At 39.6% G+C, this 20,643-nt stretch overlaps 1 protein-coding gene across 3 annotated transcripts in view; it reads right to left on the reverse strand.

The window, feature by feature from the left end:
• The window catches only part of foxp2 (forkhead box P2), a 561,942-nt gene extending 542,851 nt beyond the window's left edge, over nucleotides 1-19,091 (reverse strand). For all 3 annotated transcript variants that reach the window (XM_067999554.1, XM_067999556.1, XM_067999553.1), the window contains exon 1: nucleotides 18,797-19,091. The gene's annotated coding sequence lies outside the window, so the exon portion shown is untranslated. The remainder of the gene's footprint in view (nucleotides 1-18,796) is intronic.
• Between the last annotated feature and the right edge of the window lie 1,552 nt (nucleotides 19,092-20,643).

Below are 20,643 nucleotides of genomic sequence, written 5' to 3' on the forward strand. Positions count from 1 at the left end.
GGTCTCCCAGATTCCAACCTAAACAAACACGAGTATAAAAGCAGCTATTCTCTATACCCCTGCAAATCTGTCTACTTGACAACAGATCTCAGACAAAAGAAACATAAAAAGCAGAAATTATTTGCAATACATTTACAAGACATTAATGGTCACATAATTTCACACTTTAGAAACATACTGATTTTTAAACTACAAAAAGAAACATTCAACAACAGTTTGGTGTCCAGCACAATAGGAATAGGTATAGCATCATTATCACTTTTTCAAAATGCATCCCTCTATGTAATTAAACTTTACACTTTTAAAGAAATTTGTTATGATGAAATTCACAAAATATAGGTGTAAGTATCATAGCAGATTTCTTTCTAAACATTAATTTAGAATATCATTTAAGATGTTTCCCCTTTTTGCCCCAGCTATATTTAATTTGCTAATAGTAATTCCACTGGTTAGAGTCAGTGGGCAGTGATTAATAGGATAATGGCTATTATGATGCTACTCATTAAGTAGGCAGTGCTAGTCATCTTCTGAGCTCCCTATTGAATTACCTGGGTTAAAAAGTGTTATCCAAAAGTCATCAAAATCTCTTGCATGCTTTTCCCAATCAATCTTCTACCGACTATGTGGATACACAAACAAAATCAAAAAAAAGATTTTTAAAAATCATAAAAATCTAAATAAACAAGCATGAAAAGCACATTTCCCCTAATGTCAGGTGAAGGAGTTGAACCCTCAGGAGTAGAAGATTTGAATTAGATCAAGCCAGTGTCAAAGTTTGCCTGGACATGAGATGGAGTGAATGAATGGAGGGAGGGAGCAGAGATACAAAAAGGTTGGGGATAAAAATTAGAATCTGTAAATTCTAGCAAGGCAATTGAGAACCTGTCAGCTGGCCAGGACAAAGGTAGAAGAGTGATGTTAATAAAAAGACATTAATGGGATCCCCGCTGGCTCAGTCAGTTTATCCAATGAGCAGCTGTGACATACAGACAAGGCAGATCACAGCTGAGGAAGTGGGAGAAGCACTAAAATTGGCCAAAATGCCACTGGGTTAGAGAGGAGAAAATCAACTAGGATTCTGCTCTAGATTGGCATCTGGTGAGCCCTACGACAAATGGTCAGGAGTGGACATCAGATGGGGGCAGGATTTTACTCAGCTAGGATGCCTTTCACAGTTGAATACCCTGACAACATTCACATGATGTCCATTTGCCTATGAACAAGGAGTCAACACCTACAGGAGAGGAAGGGAGGGGAGAAATTTGGCAATCCAAAATGAAAAAAAAATAAATCTGCATCTTTAATTTTCACTTGTGTGATTGCCTACTAGAGAAGGAATCAGAACAAGTGTCACAGATGACACTAGGTGCTATATCTCCATGTGCAGCTCAAACAGATACACAGGGCCACATTTGTTGAGACAAACCAAAATCAAAAGATTTGAAGAAATTGTGAGAGGTGGCAAGGGTGTATAAAAAAAACTGGACACTATTTGAAAAACCAGGGATTTATACGGGGAAGAAAAATCTGTAAAAATTGAAAATGAAGAACCTTATAAGCAAGTAATCTTAGCAGTTGTGCAAAGAAGAGAGAACAGCTCAACCACTTTTGTGCAAGTGTAGGCAAAGATGTGTCAGGTACTGTTTGCAAACTCACTGAGGAACAGCCCAGAAGATCAATCAAGCATTTCCCAAGGATCATTTACTTCAACTGCTTATTTTTTTTAAAGTATTAAGATTTTATTTTAATATTCAGTTTAGGTTTTTCAAATGCAATCTCATGTATAAGTTTCAATAGGACTTCCTTTTTAGCCAAAAGGCTATTCTATATTCTGGATTTAAAAGTATACTCTTTCCATGTGTGAATTATTCACAATCATTATATTGCAGTAAATTCTTACTAAGAGTCAGTAGGAATACTGTGATGGATAGCCATGACCTATTGAGATGCATGCATTTGAATGACAGAAGCATTCATAGCAAGAAAACTGAAGTCAAGGCTATTGAGACAATTGGAAACCATGATGTAATAGGGATTTCAGAAACACTGCCTGCCTCCTGTTTTTGGAAACAGTATGTCAGGGTCACCTGGGAAGTTACAGAAGTAGCCCTTTTTGGTATAGCACAACTATACAAGTATAGAGTACAACGGGGCAAAAATTATTTTAGGTGTTTGCTATAGGCCACCAGGTCAGAACAAGAAAGACAAGTTACTCTGAAGAAATAAGGTATGTGCAAACATAAAGATCATACTAATATGGGATCTTAACCAACCTAATATAAATTAGGAATGTCTAAGTGGTCTAGCAATCTGAACTAGTGAATGTAAAGCATGACTGATTTCTAACCCAGTTTGTTAGGGATGTCACAAGATGTAAACATATCTTGACCTGGTAGTGGCATGATGGCTGCTGCAACTATTTACTACATGCACTGCAACAACTTGCCAAACATACCTCTTCTACAGCACATCCCAGCCCAGTCAGCACTGCTGAGAAGGAAAAGAGCAGCGATGTCATGGCAACATCACCACCTGCAAGTTCCCCTCCAAGCCACACATCATCTAACTTGAACATATACTGCTATCATTACGTGGTCAAAATCCTGGAATTCCCTACCTAACACCATCAAGGGAGTCTCATCATCACAAGCACTGCAGCAGTTCAAACATTTGGTTTGATTTAGTTGGGTGATCCTTATGGTCCAGCAGTAGGGGAGAGGGTTACAAGTTTTGACAGTAGTGGGGATCTTGAGGCACAATGGCACAGTAGGGGAAGGTATTAGGGTCTGTCAACACTAGCACCTGGGGGGAGGGGGGGTTACCAGGGTGGTGCACTGATTGGGGGGTTCCTCGGGTGTATCAGGACTGAAGAGGAGTTGGGACAGGGAGGCCCAGGGTCTGGTAGCATTGGAGGTGTGGGAGCATGGCTACACTGGGAAAGGTCTCATGTCTGGCAGGACTAGGGGGAGGTATCAGCATGGCAAGGGGGATTGTGCCAATATCTGGAAGCATTGAGGAAGGGGGATTCTTGAGGTCTGATAGCACTGGGGGATGTGATACAAGGGTCCAGGAGCACTGGCAGTGGGGTCCCTGAGTGCAGAAACATTAAAAGGAGGCTCAGGATCAGGGACACTGGATGGAGAGGTTGCAGAGTTATTGAGAGGAGGCTAAAATTTGACAGGGGGGGGGGGGGGGGGAATGGTGGTTAGAGAGGAAAAGTAGCTAGAGTTTTGTACCACTGAGAGCGCCTAACAGAATCTGGGTTGACCCATCCAGGCTGTCAGCTGGTTATCAGCCTGTAGTCAGTTTTAAGTTCAAAATGCATTTTAACAATTTAGTTGCTGGCTGTATACTTAATCTGTAATGCAGCTGTAATTAATTAGAATGCTGACAACCAGATAACAAATGTAATTAGTTTCTGAAACATAAGGATTAAAATTCAAATGTCCCAATTGGCCTACTATTAAAAAGTTTTCAAAACCTTCCAGAAATAAGTTTCTACATTAGTAATTATGTTTTTGCAATTACATAATTAAATATGCTTTGTTTCTCCAATAGCTACCACAGATGACATTCCTTTCTAATTGTCTCTGGTTTCTCTCAAAATAAAAATTAAGCATTTGCTAATAGTCTAAATGTGAAAGATTACCTGAATTTAACATTTGAAAATTCTCCAGATGGTTTTCAAGTAATTTTTAAACACAAAGAAACATAATATGATTACAAAATGAGATAAAATTTGTATTTGGTGCATGGTGGGAAATTCTGCAAACTGCACATGTACAGGTTGCAGAGATTAGTTACTCCCTTCAACTGTTCTGGAGAAGAAAAAAAATCAAACCCCAAACTTGAGACAGGCTAGAGCTTGAAATTAATGATAGTATTAAAAGGACACAAGTAACAGTTCTATGGGAAAATTTAACCAAATTATGAAATATGTAATTTGTTGATGTTTTTATTTTGTCTGAAACTTTATTTTGGATATGGCAAATTTCAGTTATGGGGGAAAATATTCTGACAAAAGAACTTTGAAAGTTTTGAATAGTTTGTCTTCTCAAAATTGAAATGTGCTGATAGCACAATAGCAGGGATTTAGCAAACAGCAAGGAGGCTGTAAAGGAAGTAGACAGGTTAGTGGAATATACAGACAGGTAGCAGGTGCAGATTAATGCATTTTATGAGGAAAAATAAGGAATGAATAAGGTATTCACTCGATGGAATGATGTTGAAGGGTATGGAGAAACAAGAGACAAATACATAATTCCTTTAAAATACAAGTGTAGAGAGGTGAAGACATAAAAGTCCAATAGCAATCTGGATTTTTAAAAAAGGCAAGGGAGTACAAAAACAATGTAGTTGATAAATTTGTGGGCCACAATTGTCCTTTAATATCCTTGCTGTAATAGCATGTAGTTTTGAGCGCCCCGATATATAAAGCATATAGAGAATAGGTTCAGCAGGATGATATCAAGGAGCAGAAACTATAGTCATGAGGAGAGCCTGGAGATACTGAGACTATTTCCACTGGACCAAAGGAGGTTAAGAGATTTGAGACTTATTTTTAAGATGGAGGGTTTTGATAGGATGAATAGGGAACGAGTATTTTTTCTGGTTAGTACACAGTGGGGAGCCAGTGACAAGGGATCATTAATTTAAAATAGTCACCAAGAGTGAGGAGAGAGTTTAGGACAAATTTCTTTACACAGAGGATTGTTAGAGCATGGAATTCTTTGCCACTGGGAGTGTTTGAGGCAGCGACTATTGCATCTTTTAAGGGAAAATTGGATAAATATTTGGAGCAGAGGAAGATATAGGGGAGAAATCAAAGAGATGATGGGCCAAATGGCCACCTTCTCCGTTGTATATTTCTATGGTTCCTTTCTTTATTCATTAGGTCCTCCTGGCTAGTTATTCAGGATTGCTTGTATTCATAAGTTCTTAGTAGTTTCTCATTGATAGTTTTCAAGCTGCTTTCAATTTGTATGTTCCTGACCTCATCAGTTCCAATTCACCGCTGTTTTACTTTGAGCCAATTTGATAAAGTGCGACAAAAAAAGCATGATGAAAAAAGCATGTTGGGAAGTAACTGTTAAACTTACAAGAAATATGTACTATTGACAAGACTTATAATGTATTATTGGCAGATCTCCTTTGGCATTGCTCACAATGTTCAGTCAAAGGATATGCTGTTTTATATTATGTAATGTACAATATATTATCAGGGTCACCTGTTTTAAGGCAATCAAAAGTACCATTAAAATGTTAGGTGGCATTTTCAGGTTCAAATAATGTTTTAAGAAAAAAGTCCAGGATATACAAGAAAATCATAGGCAATATGTTCTATATAGATAGAAAGCAAAGGTCTGGGGTTTTTTTGGGGGGCCCATGAGTCTCTGCCCAATAGATTTTACAGCAGCAGTTTCCCACCACTGAGCTGAGAACCATGTCTTCTTCATTATTTAAAGCTCTCAGTGCACATATAGTTTTATTGCCTGCAAGGAGACAATAATTACAGTACTAATAACTCAGACATGGCTCCCAGCTAAGAGCTGGGAAAGCTGTTTGTGGGCACCACCCCCACTCATAGAAAGGTACTATTGTCCGGTTCCCAACTGTGATTCAGCTGTAATTTCTTTGAAGTGCTTAGTATGTTTTTATGAAGATAGTAAAAGTGCAGGTAAAAAATGTAAAGCAGACTCTGTCATGGCCAGGAACACAGCAATAGAGCCCTTCTCAGGGTTGCAGTGGCAAGGTGGGGACATAAGGTACTGGGGCAAGAACTGGGTGTCGCAACAGGATGGAACGGTTGGCTTGGCTGCTGGTGAGGGAGACCCCCAGGAATGGTGAGAGGCATGTAATAGCAAGAGGAAGCTGGGAAAAATCATTAGCATTTGGGGCAGCAGTTTGCAGCAGGTTTGAAGCTGGATTTTCATAGGCTGCAGGCTGACCACACTGTGAAGAACAATACCACCTAGCTTGGAGTCAAGAATCAAGAGCTTGAAGGAGCTAAAGTTGGAGTCAGTCATATGGGAAGAGCAAGCTATTTTGAAGTGTAAGAAATGGGCTTAGAAAGTTTAAGCATGACAGACCGGTGTGATAGAAAAGGACTACAGTAACTAAGTGCAACACTTACAGAAAGTGCATGCTATGCACATGAGAAAATTGGGCATGTCGAACTCATAGTTCCTGTAGCATTATTTATACATAAAATTATATAATTTTAGCAGATCCCCCGGTCCTTCTGGCTCCACAATCAGGAAAATTAATACCTTCTTTGTTGCACGCGACCTCTAGGCCGGTTTCCGAGTGCTGGCACTGCCTCAGGTCAACCCAATCTTACATAAGGAGGAGTCAAACACGTGTTAGGCCCTTTATTTGCATATGCAAAGGGACTACTGCCTATTTGAGGTGTGGGTAAAGGATGTCTTTGGGTTGTCCTTAAACAATATGGCGGGCTGTGCACTTCCAGTCGGAACTGTGCCTATACTGTCTGCCCGTCATATTGGGGCCTTAGCAATCCGAGCAGCATCTGAAAAACAGGCATTGCGTAGACCAATTTCTAGACCTGTGTTCAAGTCCTAGAGTGGAGCTTGTATCCATAGAAGTTTTGCCTCAGGAGGTGAAAGTGCTATCACTGAGCCAACACCAACAGCTATTGAAGACATTAAAAGATACCATTCAATGGGAAAATTTAAATCATACCATTGGTGAAATATATGTAACTTTTTGATTTTTTTTATAATTGTGTTTAAAACCTTGTTTTGGGCATTACAAATCTCAGTTACTTAAAAATACCTTTAAAATTTCTGAAAGCATTTTGAAAAAATTATGGGGAACAGACAATACAACACCACCTTGTGGCAGAAGAGGTGATAATGACAGGTCAGTGTTGTCATTTAACAATGGAATTCTCATTAGAACACCATCTAGTGGCGTGGCATCTAATAGTTGCAGGTAAGTGTAACAAATGAGCATTGGTATTTTAACATTGTAATTGCCTTTGGAAATGTTTACATAGTAGATTTCAATGGAGCATGCACCCACACAAGATTGTTAGTTATATATAGGTACCAGCAGATCTCCTGGTCATATCTCATAACAGATCAGATGATACAGGCTTTTGAAAGGACGATAACATTTACCATTTAATGGACAGTGTATTATTCTGCTGCTAAAGTGAAGCCATGTGCCTTTAAGGCCACAAAGTTCAAAGTCAACTTTAGGTAAAGCCAGAGTTGAATTATTTTTCAGGTTGCTGATCAAAACCCTGGTTTTCTTTCTTTTTGTTTGAAGTATGATTGGCAAGGTCAGGGATTAAAGATATACTAGCTCCGTAAGAAGGGTATTTTCAATTTCTGTTGGAACCTGTACATTCCAAATGACTATCTTTTTTTTAAAAATGAAGAAGAAATGTTTTAAAAAGTGTGATAGAGAAATTTGCAGTGTGACACTTGAAATGGTGAGAGATAGTAAATACATGCTGGACAGTCTGGAGAAGATTTTCCACTTTGTTGTCCTGTTGCACACCAGAAGCACACAACAGGAAATTGCACACCCCCACCCTCTGGAACTCACTCGCTCAGCAGCTCCACCTTGTCACTTTCTTTGATAGATTTTTGTTGAGGAAAGTTATCAAGGGATATGGAGCAAAAGGCAGTAAATGGAGTTAAGGTACAGATCTGCCATGATCTAACTAAATGGCAGACAGGTTCAAGGGGCTGGATGGCCTTCTCCTGTTCCTTCCCAACCACCTTTCTGTTTTAATATGCTTTCACTTGCTTCTAATCCCTCTCGTCTCTCTTGCTTGCTATCCACTCAATGGTTCACCACCCTGCAAAATGCTCCAAGATTGCTCTGTGTTGATGGGTAGTGCTATAGAAATGCAACATGCTGTGCGATTAATAAAAAGGGAAGGCACTAAGACCGCAGGAAACCTTCAGAGGTGTCGCTGCATGGCTCTAAATGAAATCTCAGTTTTCACATTTCTCGAGATCATGCAAGAGTGTCAGGTGTATTTATTTGAATGATGGAGATTGGGGGAGCGAAGAAGCTAAATTAAATAGAAACATGGACCATAAGAAGAAAATTAGATGTGAAGCAAAGCACTGATACAGTAATGTATATGAGAAAACAAATGGCAAAAACATAAGGCAGCAAGACAATAAAAATAAAGAGAATAAAAGGAAATGAAAACAGAAACAGGATGAACAGAAGAAAAAACTAGTTAGGAATTTCAGAAAAAAAGATTGAAAGGCAAAAATGGCAAGAAAAAAAGCCAGAGTATAAACATAGAATCTTAGAATATACAGCACAGGAGGCCATTCAGCCCATCGTTCTTGTACCAGCTCTTTGTGAGAGCTATCCAATTAGTCCCACTCCCCTGCTCTTTCCCCATAGCCCTGCAAAATTTCCCCCCTCCAAGTATTTATCCAATCCCCTTTTGAAAGTTACTACTGAATCTGCTTTCACCACCCTTTCAGGCAGTGCATTCCAGATCATAACAACTTGCGTAAAATATTTTTTCCTTATGTTGCCTCTGGTTCTTTTGCCAATTACCTTAAATCTGTGTCCTTTGGTTACCAACCCCTCTGCCATTAGAAAAAGTTTCTCTTTATTTAATCTATCAAAACCCTTCATTATTTTGAACACCTCTATCAAATCTCCCCTTAACTTTCTCTGCTCTAAGGAGAACAATCCCAACTTCTCCAATCTCTCCACATAACTGAAGTCCCACATCCCTGGTACCAATCTAATAAATCTCCTCTGCACTCTCTTAAGGCCTTGACATCATTCCTAAAGTGTGGTGCCCAGAATTGGCCACAATACTCCTGCTGGAGCCCAACCAGTGTTTTATAAAAGTTTAGCATAACTTCCTTGCTTATGTACTCTATGCCTCAATTAATAAATGTAAACAATTTTACAACACCAAGTTATAGTCCAACAAATTTATTTTAAATTCCACAAGCTTTCGGAGGCTTCCTCCTTCCTCAGGTGAATGGTGTGGAAATTTGAATGGCCTTAAGAGAGTGCAGAGGAGATTTACTAGATTGGTACCAGGGATGTGGGACTTCAGTTATGTGGAGAGATTGGGGAAGCTGGGATTGTTCTCCTTAGAGCAGAGAAAGTTAAGGGGAGATTTGATAGAGGTGTTCACACCATTCACCTGAGGAAGGAGGAAGCCTCCGAAAGCTTGTGGAATTTAAAATAAATTTGTTGGACTATAACTTGGTGTTGTAAAATTGTTTACAATTGTCAACCCCAGTCCATCACCGGCATCTCCACATCTATTAATAAAGCCAAGGATCCAATATGCCTTTTTAAACAGCCTTCTCAACTTGCCCTGCCACCTTCAAAGACTTGTGTATGTACATCCCCAGGTCTCTCTGTTCCTGCACCCCCTTTAGAATTGTACCATTTAGTTTATGATTGCCTCTCTTCATTCTTCCTGCCAAAATGCATCATTTCACAATTCTCTGCGTTAAATTTAATTTGCCATGTGTCTGCCCATTTCACCAGTCTGTTTATGTCCTCCTGAAGTCTGTTACTATCCTCAATGTTTATTACATTTCCGAGTTTCGTGTCAGCTACCAACTTTGAAATTATGGCCTGTATACCCAAGTCCAGGTCATTAATGTACATCAAAAAGAGCAGTGGTTCCAACACCGACCACTGGGGGACACCACTGCAAACTTCCCTCCAGTGTGAAAAATAACCGGTCACCACTACTCTGTTTTCTGTCCCTTAGCCAATTTTGTATTCATGTAGCCACTGCCCCTTTAATCCCATGGGCTTCAATTTTGCTAACAAGTCTATTATGTGGTACTTTATCAAACACCTTTTGAAAACCCATATACACAACATCAATTGCACTACCCTCATCAACATAATGAAGGGTTTGGCTGGAACTAAACTTTTTAAAGAGAACTTACTTTCCAAATCAGTGACCTAAAAATTCTCTCAACTTTAGCTGAGAAAATACTTGCTGCAACTGTGACAAGTTTGTGCAAGTGGTCAAAACATTCTAGAGATCATATTTGCTAGTTTTGTTGCTCCAAAATGTGAAGCTCTTAGTCACTTTTACAGACCTTATGAACACTTCATTGTCCAATTGCTCTTTCATATCAAATCCTACAAAATTATTTTAAAAACAGGAAATTCCTCTCAATTGCACTATACAAACAACTTTTGCACCAGCCTTTTCCCAGTAGCTGGTAGTTATTACTCAAGTGTGAAGCATCACATCAATAAAACACACAAAACCTGCAGTCCTTGGATTTAAAATATATACAAAATTAATCTTAAAACTCAGTCTGGGTTGGAGCGGCCACATGCCAATAATCATATTTGGTTCTATGGAGAACGGTTCCAAATTGTTGTTGGTCTCTATTGTAGCAAATGGGAATTGCCAAAAATGAACTCTTATTTTGCAGCTATAAAACACAAGTTATCAATTGACTCCAAATCAATAAATCGCATCAGAAAAAGTGAGTTCAAAGGCAACAAAATTTAGAAACACATGGAGTTGACCACTATATGCAAACTGATCAATTCCACTGTCAAAATTCCAACACAACAATCTAGCCACGTTGCCTTGATAGTTCCTTACTTTTTTTTTATAACTGAGCGTCTCTCCCTCACAGTTCTTCTTCTTCCCCCCCGCCCCCCACCACTGTCCGACCCCAAGGTTTATCTGTGATGCTGACTCTAGTACATAAAACTAAATTTTATGCACAGTACACGAGCAACAAGTACATTTTTTCCCTCTTCACTTTATTTTGCCTTAAATTTGCCGAGAGGGGAACCAGTAACCCAGAGAAGTAATTGAGAAGCATTTACAAGGGATAGTGAGGTGGTCTAGGAGGCCATGTGTAGTTAGGGCATCCACATTCATGAATTCTCCTATTTCATGAAACTGACCAATGTATGTTTATGTTTCATTTACCAGTAGGAAGTCTGTTCCATGTTCAAATTCTTATTACATTTCCAGGTCTAAACATAAATACATATAGTGACCTAAAATGCTAAAAAAAACTCACGGTAACAGGTGAATCCATTTTTTCCAGGAATCATTTAAAATTTGAGAATGTAAAAGTTAATCACTACTTTTCCTTACACAGGATCAAAATGTTACATTTCGTCATGAAATGGTACTGATGCTGAACAGGTTACTATTAGCAAAATACTACACACAAAGTCAAACTTTCTCTTTATATCTTTAAATAACTGGATAATTCCCAGATCAAGATAGCCTATCTTTAATAAGGCATCAATGTGCTTTTTCCCCCACACCACCCTGTCAGTATTTAGTGGAAAATTATGGACCTGTTTTGTGCTGTGGAATTATACCCACTAGGATCCAGATTGAAAATGCCCAAAATAATGTCACTTAGGATCCCAGAAGGGAGGGAACAACTTCAGCTGGTTAATATGGGAGTTTTGAATTCAGCCAAAGCTGAAAGTACTTTATACCAATGAGCATCCAGTATCTGAACAAAAGTTTTTTTTCTTTCCACTCAACATACTTCTCAACTTGTACATTTGTAGCATGTTAAATTACATATACAATGTGCATTTTGATCAAATACTTAATATTTCTTACGATGCTTAAAAGTTTGTTGACTACCCTCATCTGTAACATTTGCATTAACCTGTGCTTGTTCTCTAATCTTAGGCTGGCAGTCTGTTTCTCCTAAAATTAATTATTTTCTGCTAGCTATTGATTTTGTGCCAGTTTATCTCCATCCAATTGCTATGTCAGTTGTTGAACCACTATGTGAAGGAACTGAAGCACCAATGTAATTGACAGGACAGATGTTGTTGGAAAAGACACTGCCAGTGTAAATGGTCCTGGTACTGCAGTCAGAAATGCCACTTTTTCAGCTAAGCCTTCTGCATGAACTGATACTGTTAGGGTCTCCTCTACAATATATATATAAAATTTCCCAGATTTTTCAACCTCAGGCAAATCTATAATACTGGATTAATACGGATCTGTAGCAATTTCCACATGTGCATGTCTCTACATTGGCAAGATTGCAGTATTCTATATAGCAGCACCTTGATTTTACTTTCTTAAGCAACAGAAAATCTAAACACTCAGCTCTAGCTTAGAAAAGAAAACAAAAAGTCACCCCCATCTCTTTGCAAACTCTTCCAGAGTCCTACACCCTCCCCCCCATTTATTTATCCTGCTTAGTAGAAATGCATTCAAGTTAAGCCAATACCTCAACGATGGACTGTTTTGACTATTGTCTCACTATCTGCCTTTTGCAGAATCTCTTTCAAAAAGAGAGTCTGGTCTTATAGTTCAGCATGACTGCCAACTAGGATGGTCTTTGAGAATTATTTGACTCTTTTCAGTGGTCCAACTCTGCGCTTATTCTTTGGATTCTTCTATCTGTGCCAGTGAAATAACTGATATTATTCTTGCTTGCATGGAAGATTTTCTACCTCGCTGTTCCACTTCCTTCATATCTAGTACTACATCTTGGTTCAATTATGCTTGCCATTCTGCTATCCCTCATAAAAATTCTGCCTATTGTACCTGGCATCTTGATCAGTCTGAAGTATCCCAAGCCAATTTTATCCCTGCTCATAGCCTCAGCAAATCCACTGGTAGAGCTAACAAAGACAACTTTAATGAAAGCAAGTGTCAACTGCTATCTTTCTGCTGCTCTCAACAGCTGTTCCTTTTGGTTGCTTGCCTAAACTATCTAATAATGTCTAAGAATTCTCCTTCTGATTGGTATAGTTGCTTCCTATTCTCAAGGGAAAGTTGACATTTATGATTCACTTTTCTCCTCTTGCTCTAATTTCAATAGCCTTCCTAAAGAGCCTCCATCCATTCTTTTTTTGTGACTGACGTCAAGTTTTATCCCCACCAGGTGTGTTGGATCTTTTGCTCTCTGGACTCCTATAACACTTCTGATCATTCTGAACACTTCTATCCTGTCATAATTGTATCCATCCCAATATGGTTAAGTACCTTCAAACTTACCCCATCGTATGCATTCTCTTGAAATGCTCTTTCTCCCAGTTCATCTTTCCTTAGCCTTAGAAATTTGCTTATTTTCACCCTTTTCCCAAGAAAAGTGATCGCTCTACCCTTTCAACTATTACTTCATTATTATCAGTACTGTCTAAATTGATGGAAGCCGCTGTTTACTACCCAATCACCTTCAAAGTTCTGGCCTACTGCATGATCTCCAGCATGTTTTTGGCAAGGTTATTTGACTGAAGATCTTATTGCTTAGGTTGCATACCTCTACAGCTCAGATCTTGAACACTTTGGTGGATCATTCATTGAAAGTCTTTTAGTTTGACTGGGTTTGGTACGGTGAACTTCTACAGAAGTTACCATTGTAAAGTCTCTCTCTGAAGTTCTCTCTCAAATTAAGATATCCATGCTATAGCTGATAGCTCATCTTCTCACTCTTTTACAATTAGCTCAAAAAGGTTCCCTATGGCTCATTCCTGTCTCCTATTGTTCTTTTATGTCAATGACCTCCTTCAAACACCATCCAATCCTGCCCACATATTGCTGATTAGTCTGTTCTTTTGCTGCTCATTGAATTCTATATTCATCAGCTTCCTTCATTGCACACCTTCTGCACACACAACCTCCATTCCTCTCTAGGTGGAATGGTTGAATTGCTATATCTTTCTTCCTCCATGCCCTTTGATAGCGCAATTAAAATATGGGGATAGATTTTATACTTCAACCACTGGGCAGTAATCTGGCAGAGTGAATTGCTTGCTCTTTGTAAAACCAATCTGATTTTCATTCCATCAAAATCAATGGAATGAAATCAAGCAGATTCTGTAAACAGTGGGCGATCTGCTATGCCAGATTACTTCCCCAACAGAAGACAAAAATCTACACCGTTGCTGCTTTCAATCTTTTAATACCTGTAGCCAACAACTATAATCTCTTACCTTTGATGGCTCCACTCTTGGTCCTTCTCCATCTACTGATATTCTTGATCTCAATTTCTCCAATAACCATATGTCCTCCATTGTTGCTTCAAGAAGCTAAATTTCCTCCTTATGCTAAACAGTTCTTCACCCTGTCAAATACTTTTAACTCTATATAAAAGCTAAAGTATGTCCAAAATGTGAACACTATTCCAATATGTAAAGAGGCTCTTCTAACACCTTACTGACACACCCAAAAGAGATACAAAAAAAAACTCGTCATCTGAATAATGAATCCCCGCCTACTCCCAGCCTCCTACTCTGAGTTACTACTTTTCTTGTCCTTCTATTTTACCAAGGCTACTATTATTGGTGCTCCTCTGAACTTGCACCTCTTTTTTTCCACTAAGCTGCAAATACACCATCTTACATGCTCTTCTGCCTTCCAACATCTTCAAGCTGATCAAACAGTCTCCTCTCCAACTCATTCTTTCCCAGGACCTTAGAAATGTGGATCTCCTGACTTCCTTCAGCTTTTCCTTCCCTGTACTTTAAACCCCAGCTTGACATCATCCAATTACAATTTTCCTCAACTTCTCTTTTACTCTTTTTGGTCTTGTTGGTATCTGCACCGCGGGCCTTGGCCCTTTACTTTGGATTCTGAACAATAAGAAAAAATGTCAGGCTGCATGTGGCCTTCTCCATTCAACACTCAAAACTTTAAATGTTCCTAGTTTCAATATGTCTATGGTCTAATATTTTGGTTTGGGCTAAATATTTCCAAACTGATCCAATGGCATTTCACTTACAATCAAGAAGAAAAAGTCAATGGGGAAGGCATAAGAATTTCTAAAAAAAAACACTATTTGTGGTGTTGAGTTTATTTTGGTTGGACTCAAGATAAACTTGAATCAAGCCTATGAAAGTGCTCAATTTTCATTCACACTAAAGTCATAATCCCATCAATATAATGTACAACAGAGGTGACATTTGCAGTACAAATGTAGACCCAGATCAGTCCAAAATGATCTTAGCACAAATGGGTCAGGCATGTGGTACAGGAAGTCATTGTGTATCATCTTTTAGACTTCATTACATTTCTGCTAAGTATATGGGACTGAAATATTGTGGTAAGTTGGTAATGCCCCTCATTGGAAGAGCCTTTTTAAAAAAAAGGAATAGAACGGTTAATTATACCATGAGTCTTTATAAGTTTGATATGTATTCGAAGGACACCATGGCCACCCTATTCCCCTCCCCCCACCCCAGTTACATGGCACACACCCAAGTGTGTTCTGCCCATCATGAACTGAACTGGCCTGTACTTCTGTGTTGAGGTCACTACCATAGGTCCAACATTCCCTGGGCATAGGCCTGCCCCTTGGCAGGAACATGCACCCAAAACCAAGGGCAGAAATACAGCTGTTGCTGGAAACCTTGAGAGGCCTGCAGCAATGATAATGACTGCCAACAGCAGGGTCTTCTGGCTACTATCCAAAAACAGCCAAAAGGCCTGCAGCCCTAAGGATCCATTAAGATTCTGCAGAAAAGAGGTGCCACTTATTCTTTTGGGCTGTTTGGCATTGCTACCAGATCAGATCCTCCAATTGCCATGTTTGATTAGAAACACAGTAGCATAAGAGTAGCCAAGTTTTGATAACTTTAAAAAGTTATTTTTTATTGCTAGACAGAAAATGCCATATGGCTACATCAGATGTGAGGATGGGAATTGATTCAGACTCTTGTACTTTTAATAATAATTATAATAATAGTCCAGGTCTGAATCTGTTAAGCATTATCATGACTCCCAGTGGATATCCCATGGCATTAGTCACGGTGAGTCAAAAGTTATGCTGTTGCGTAGGTTGGGGAGTCTAGAGAATGTGAGAACTTGGATGGGTTTGAGTGTGATAGTAGATACCAGAGCGGGGTGTAGGAGTGTGCAGCAGGGAGCAGGGAGGTTGGGTGTCAGGAAGTTCAAGGATACTGATGTTTGAGAGCACTCAAGGGAAGAGGTGTGGTATACATGCACAATAAAAGGATTTTACTAAACAACTTACACAGTAATGCATCTCAAGGCACTTCACAGTTAAGGATTAGAACGGAGCAGGAGTAGGATAGTTAGGGGAGGTGGCCAAAAGCAATATTGAAGAGGTAAGTTTTAAAGAGGTTTTCAAAAGGTTGGAAAAGATGTAGCAAGGTAGATTGGGTTAGGGTGACAGTTCCAGAGTGTGAGGAAGAATTGGCTGAAGGGTTGGGGGGGGGGGGCGGGGTGGGTGGGAACATGAGTTGAAAGATTGGAAGGTGGAAACAGATGCATGTTTGGAGGCGATCACAGAGGAAGGGCGAAACAAGGCCGTGAAGGGTCTTGTAGAGGAGAGCAATGATTTTGAAGTTGGTGCACTGATGGATGGGCAGCCAATGGATCTCAGCACAGACAGTTGATTGGTAAAAACATTGTGTCAGCACTGGCTCAGCGGTAGCGCTTTAGACAGAGTCAGAACTTGAGCACGTGATCTAGGTTGACATTCCAGTGTAGTTTTGAGGGAGCACTGCATTGTCGGAAGTGCTGTCTTTCGAATTAAACATTAAATTGAGGCCCCATCTGCCTGCTTGGTTGGATGTAAAAGATGCCATGGCTTCTATTCAAAGAGGAGCAGCGGAGTTCTTCCGGTGTCCTGGTTAACATTTGTCGTCAACCAACACCACCAAAAACAGATTAACTGATCGCTGCTGCTTATGAGACCTTGCTGTGTGCAAATTGGCTGCATGTTTGCCTACAAAATAGGTGGCTACACTTCAAAAGTAATTAATTAACTGTAAATGCTTTAGGACATTTTCAAGGTGTGAAATATGTTACATAAATGCAAGATCTTTCTACTGTAAATATGAAATACTTTTCATCCCAATCAAAATGACTGCAATTATCTTCTGGTGCCAGTATTTTACTCTATTTGAGTATTGAGCAGTACATGGCAATCAAAGATCTAGGTAGTAAAAGTGCACAGCTGCCCCAAAAATATAAATGCAGACATGAAAGAAAAGTTGTTTTGCTCAATGAAAATGGCATGGGGGATTAATAATGGCTGCTATCCACCTCGAGCTCGTGTTAGCGAAGCAGCTGCCATTGGGAGTTGCTGCAAGGATGGAGGGGGAGAAGGATTGCACACACAATATTTGCACATGACCAAACTGGCAGCAAGAGGCACTAATGTGCTGTCTATGTACAGTGGTACCAATAGAGGCACTGAACAGCATACACAACCAACAATTATGGGAAGGTCCAGGCCAAAGCTCCAGAAACCAAGCAAATGCAAAGCTGAGGCATCCCCTCCCCCATGGAAAGGGAGTTGTGTGGGAGCAGGAAGAGTGAAAGTGCATATTTGGAAGCGCTTTAAAATAGTGTAAGTCAATAGTGATTTGTTTAACCTTTGAGGTGTTTATTATATGATAGAGAACCAACATGATCACTAAAAAGCCTTGTAAAAACTGTTCTTCAGAAATATGCTTAGAGGTGGTGGTGTTCAAATGTTTTTTTGGAAATTTTGGAGTCAAATATAACATTTCACACCTTACAAACACATCAATAATTTGTCAATAGTCTATAGACATGCATCAGTCATAAATTGTTATATATAGCCAATGCTAGATACCCCAACTTGATCAAGTGGAGTTTTTTTGCAAAACAATACATTCCCTCCAAGGTATTTTTGCAGACACATGCAACAACAGGTGGATTACCCATGGGATTTGGCAACTGTGAGTGCATAAATATTGCAGCAAATTTGCACAAATATCTTGACCTTCATTCCCTCTCCCCCCTTCACTTCTCTTTTAATAGCCAGGGTGATACTTCATATAGATTTTGAGAACATAAAATACATTAGAACCTTTAAGCATGCATAGTATTCATTTGTAAATGCACTGAACCACAATTTATGTATTTTGTGATTTCCTTCTCCCTTCACAAAAGTTGTGTTTGTAAATAAAATATTTGGACATCATATACTGCCCCTGAGGCAGCCACTAACGCCTTTCAATTGTTAATGTCCATTTCACGTCTATCAATTCGTTAACTTTTCAAATCAGCTGTGCATAACAATAAACTATGCAGAGGAGTTTCGAGGAATAGTGCCCACTCACCCATCCGGAGAAACCCTGAACCTAACTTCTCAATTAAACCATACGCGAGAGTGTCAACAATTGCAGTAATTTAAATGGGACACGTGCTAAAAATGAAAAGCCCGATACTTAAGGTTTGGGATCGGGGGAGAAGAAACCTTAATTAGATTCGGCGTAAGAGGTTTCTGAAGAAAGAGAAAGTTCTTATCAAGAATTGCAGTTTCCTTTCCCTTGCAACTTATTCGTGTTTTTCAGTGACTGAGAGAATGTCAACAATCATCCATGCGAGTTAATAATTCATCTTTTGGGGTTTAAAAAAAGTAAGCTTAAATCAATAGAGTTAAGGCATTCGTCCAATAAAATTGAGATACTGTTTACTTTCAGCAGGTTTTACTACTCTTTATAAAAAGATACCCTTCTTGACAAGAATGGTTTCGCCCCGCTTTGGTCATGCAAGTGATTGACTGGTGAGGAACTCGGCTGGAGAAATAATACAGCGTTATATATTTTAAAACCATTGCTTATGTGGAAGAAGAACGTCATGTTTAGATTAATGAGAAACCATTAAAGCATCACGGCTCCTTTAAAAATACAAATTCGCGGTGGAGATTTTAAAAAATCGCAACAATGCACATTCCATGCAATATTTTCCATAATAAAACCAACGAAGGACAAAAAAAAAATCGCAACCTTGGAAGGCTTACCACTGAACTTTTTTCTTGAGTTTGAGCAAAGAAAAAAAACTTAAGACAAAACTTACCACAAGTGAAAGCGGCGCTTATCGGAGAGAGAGCGACGGTGTACAAGATGAAATAAAATATTCTTCACTCCACTTTTAATTTAATTTTTGCAAGTGCAAATTTTTTTTTTAAAAACTACGATTGTGTACGAGTGGGAGGAGGAGGAGGGGGAAAGGGGGGAGGAGACCACAAAATATATTCAACAACAAGCCCTAGAATAAATAACAGAGGGGGATATCACTCCGCTCGCTCGCGCTGTCTGGGCTCCAGCTGCACGCGCGGGCTCGCGCTCCCACTTCACTCAAATGTTTTTGCTTCTCCCCCCCCCCACCACGAAAAAAAAATCACCCGCACGTGCCCGTCTCTTGACAGATTTCCTCACACGACAGAAGCTCGTGTGGGTGTAAAAGGGCTGCACTTTTAATCACAGGTTGTTAATTTTTTAAAAAAAAATTTGCAGCACACACGAGTTGCAACGCACTACAAAGTGAAAGGTTTCGGCGGATTGCGATGTTGTTATTTTTTTGCAGTGCAGCGTCCAGGTGACGTCACATCCACCTGCTATGTAAACAAAAGACTTCAGTGTCTTTTATTTTATTATCTCCCCCCCCCCCCCCCTCCTCACTTCAACCCCGACCACCCCACTCCCACCCTCCCTCCTCCGGTGGAGCCTCGGGCTTCCATCCGCCGCCACGCGCTGCGCTTGTGTGCAAAGGGGAGGCAAAGCGAGAGAAAGAATGGGTCTGAGCTCATTCTACCCGGGACACTGACACGGGTATACCTTTTGTGCTCTCGCACCAGCAGCGTTTGGAATCTAAAGAAGTGTTAAAGGGTCCCGCGGACAGTTATTTTATTTAAAATAATAAAGCTTAGAAAGCTGCATTGAAAGCTCCTTTATGATCTGTGTAACTACTTAATGTAAAAGAGGCGATTGAACAACCCCCCCCCCCCCCCCCACTTTCACTCTAACCTCCCGCTTCGGAACACAGCAGTAAGATGAAGATTATACTCTGTGATCTTCTTGTCCCTAAACTGTCAATTATCTGCGTCTTCCTTTCCATTTCGCATCAATGCAAGAGGGCCCGTGTGATAAATAAGGCGAAAAGTAACGGGTTTCCAGACAGCAGCACACAATGATAGACGGGAGAGGTAAAGAGAAAAGCTTTGTGTGTTTTTGTAACTGTTAGCCAATGAAGTCTGGACGGGTTCGCAAGGTGAAAGTTCAGTGCAAGGACACAGTTTACAGAGTATTTGGACTGGTATATTGTATTGGGTACTCTGCACTGAAGAATGTTCCTCAGCATAATATACAACTGCAATTATTCTAAACTCCATTCTTAGCTCCTGACCACAAGGAGATGTTGGGACTTGTCAGGCGGTTAACTCCAAGTTGAACTCCTCCTCCAGTGACGCGTGGCTGCCAGATTTTTTTAATCACTTCGCTGAACGACTAAAAAAGTGGATATTTCATTTTTACATTCCATTGTCCGCTGATTTACGCTGAAATTCATTAAGTCGCCTTTAGTTAAGTCATAACGCCTTTTAAGATCAACTTTATTCGCTGTCTTTGTCTATTGTTTGTCAGGCAATTTCAGCCTTTTGAGGAGATTGCTTTTCTAAGGAGAACTCATTCCTTTTGGAAACTGAGTCAACCTTTTCAAAGAATAACGTCGGCGTATAAAACTATGAGTACATTTACGATATTTTTCTTGATTGATGTCACGCTGGTACAAAAAAATAGGTTTTAATTATTGCTTTACAATGATTAACAGAACATTCTCTACCATCGAAGCTAGTTTATTTTTTGTCAGCAGTGACTCATTATAGTGTTGTTTTATTCCTATATAGTAATATATAGTTTACAATA

Source organism: Heptranchias perlo, chromosome 18 (assembly GCF_035084215.1).
Source record: "Heptranchias perlo isolate sHepPer1 chromosome 18, sHepPer1.hap1, whole genome shotgun sequence".
NCBI lineage: Eukaryota > Metazoa > Chordata > Chondrichthyes > Hexanchiformes > Hexanchidae > Heptranchias > Heptranchias perlo.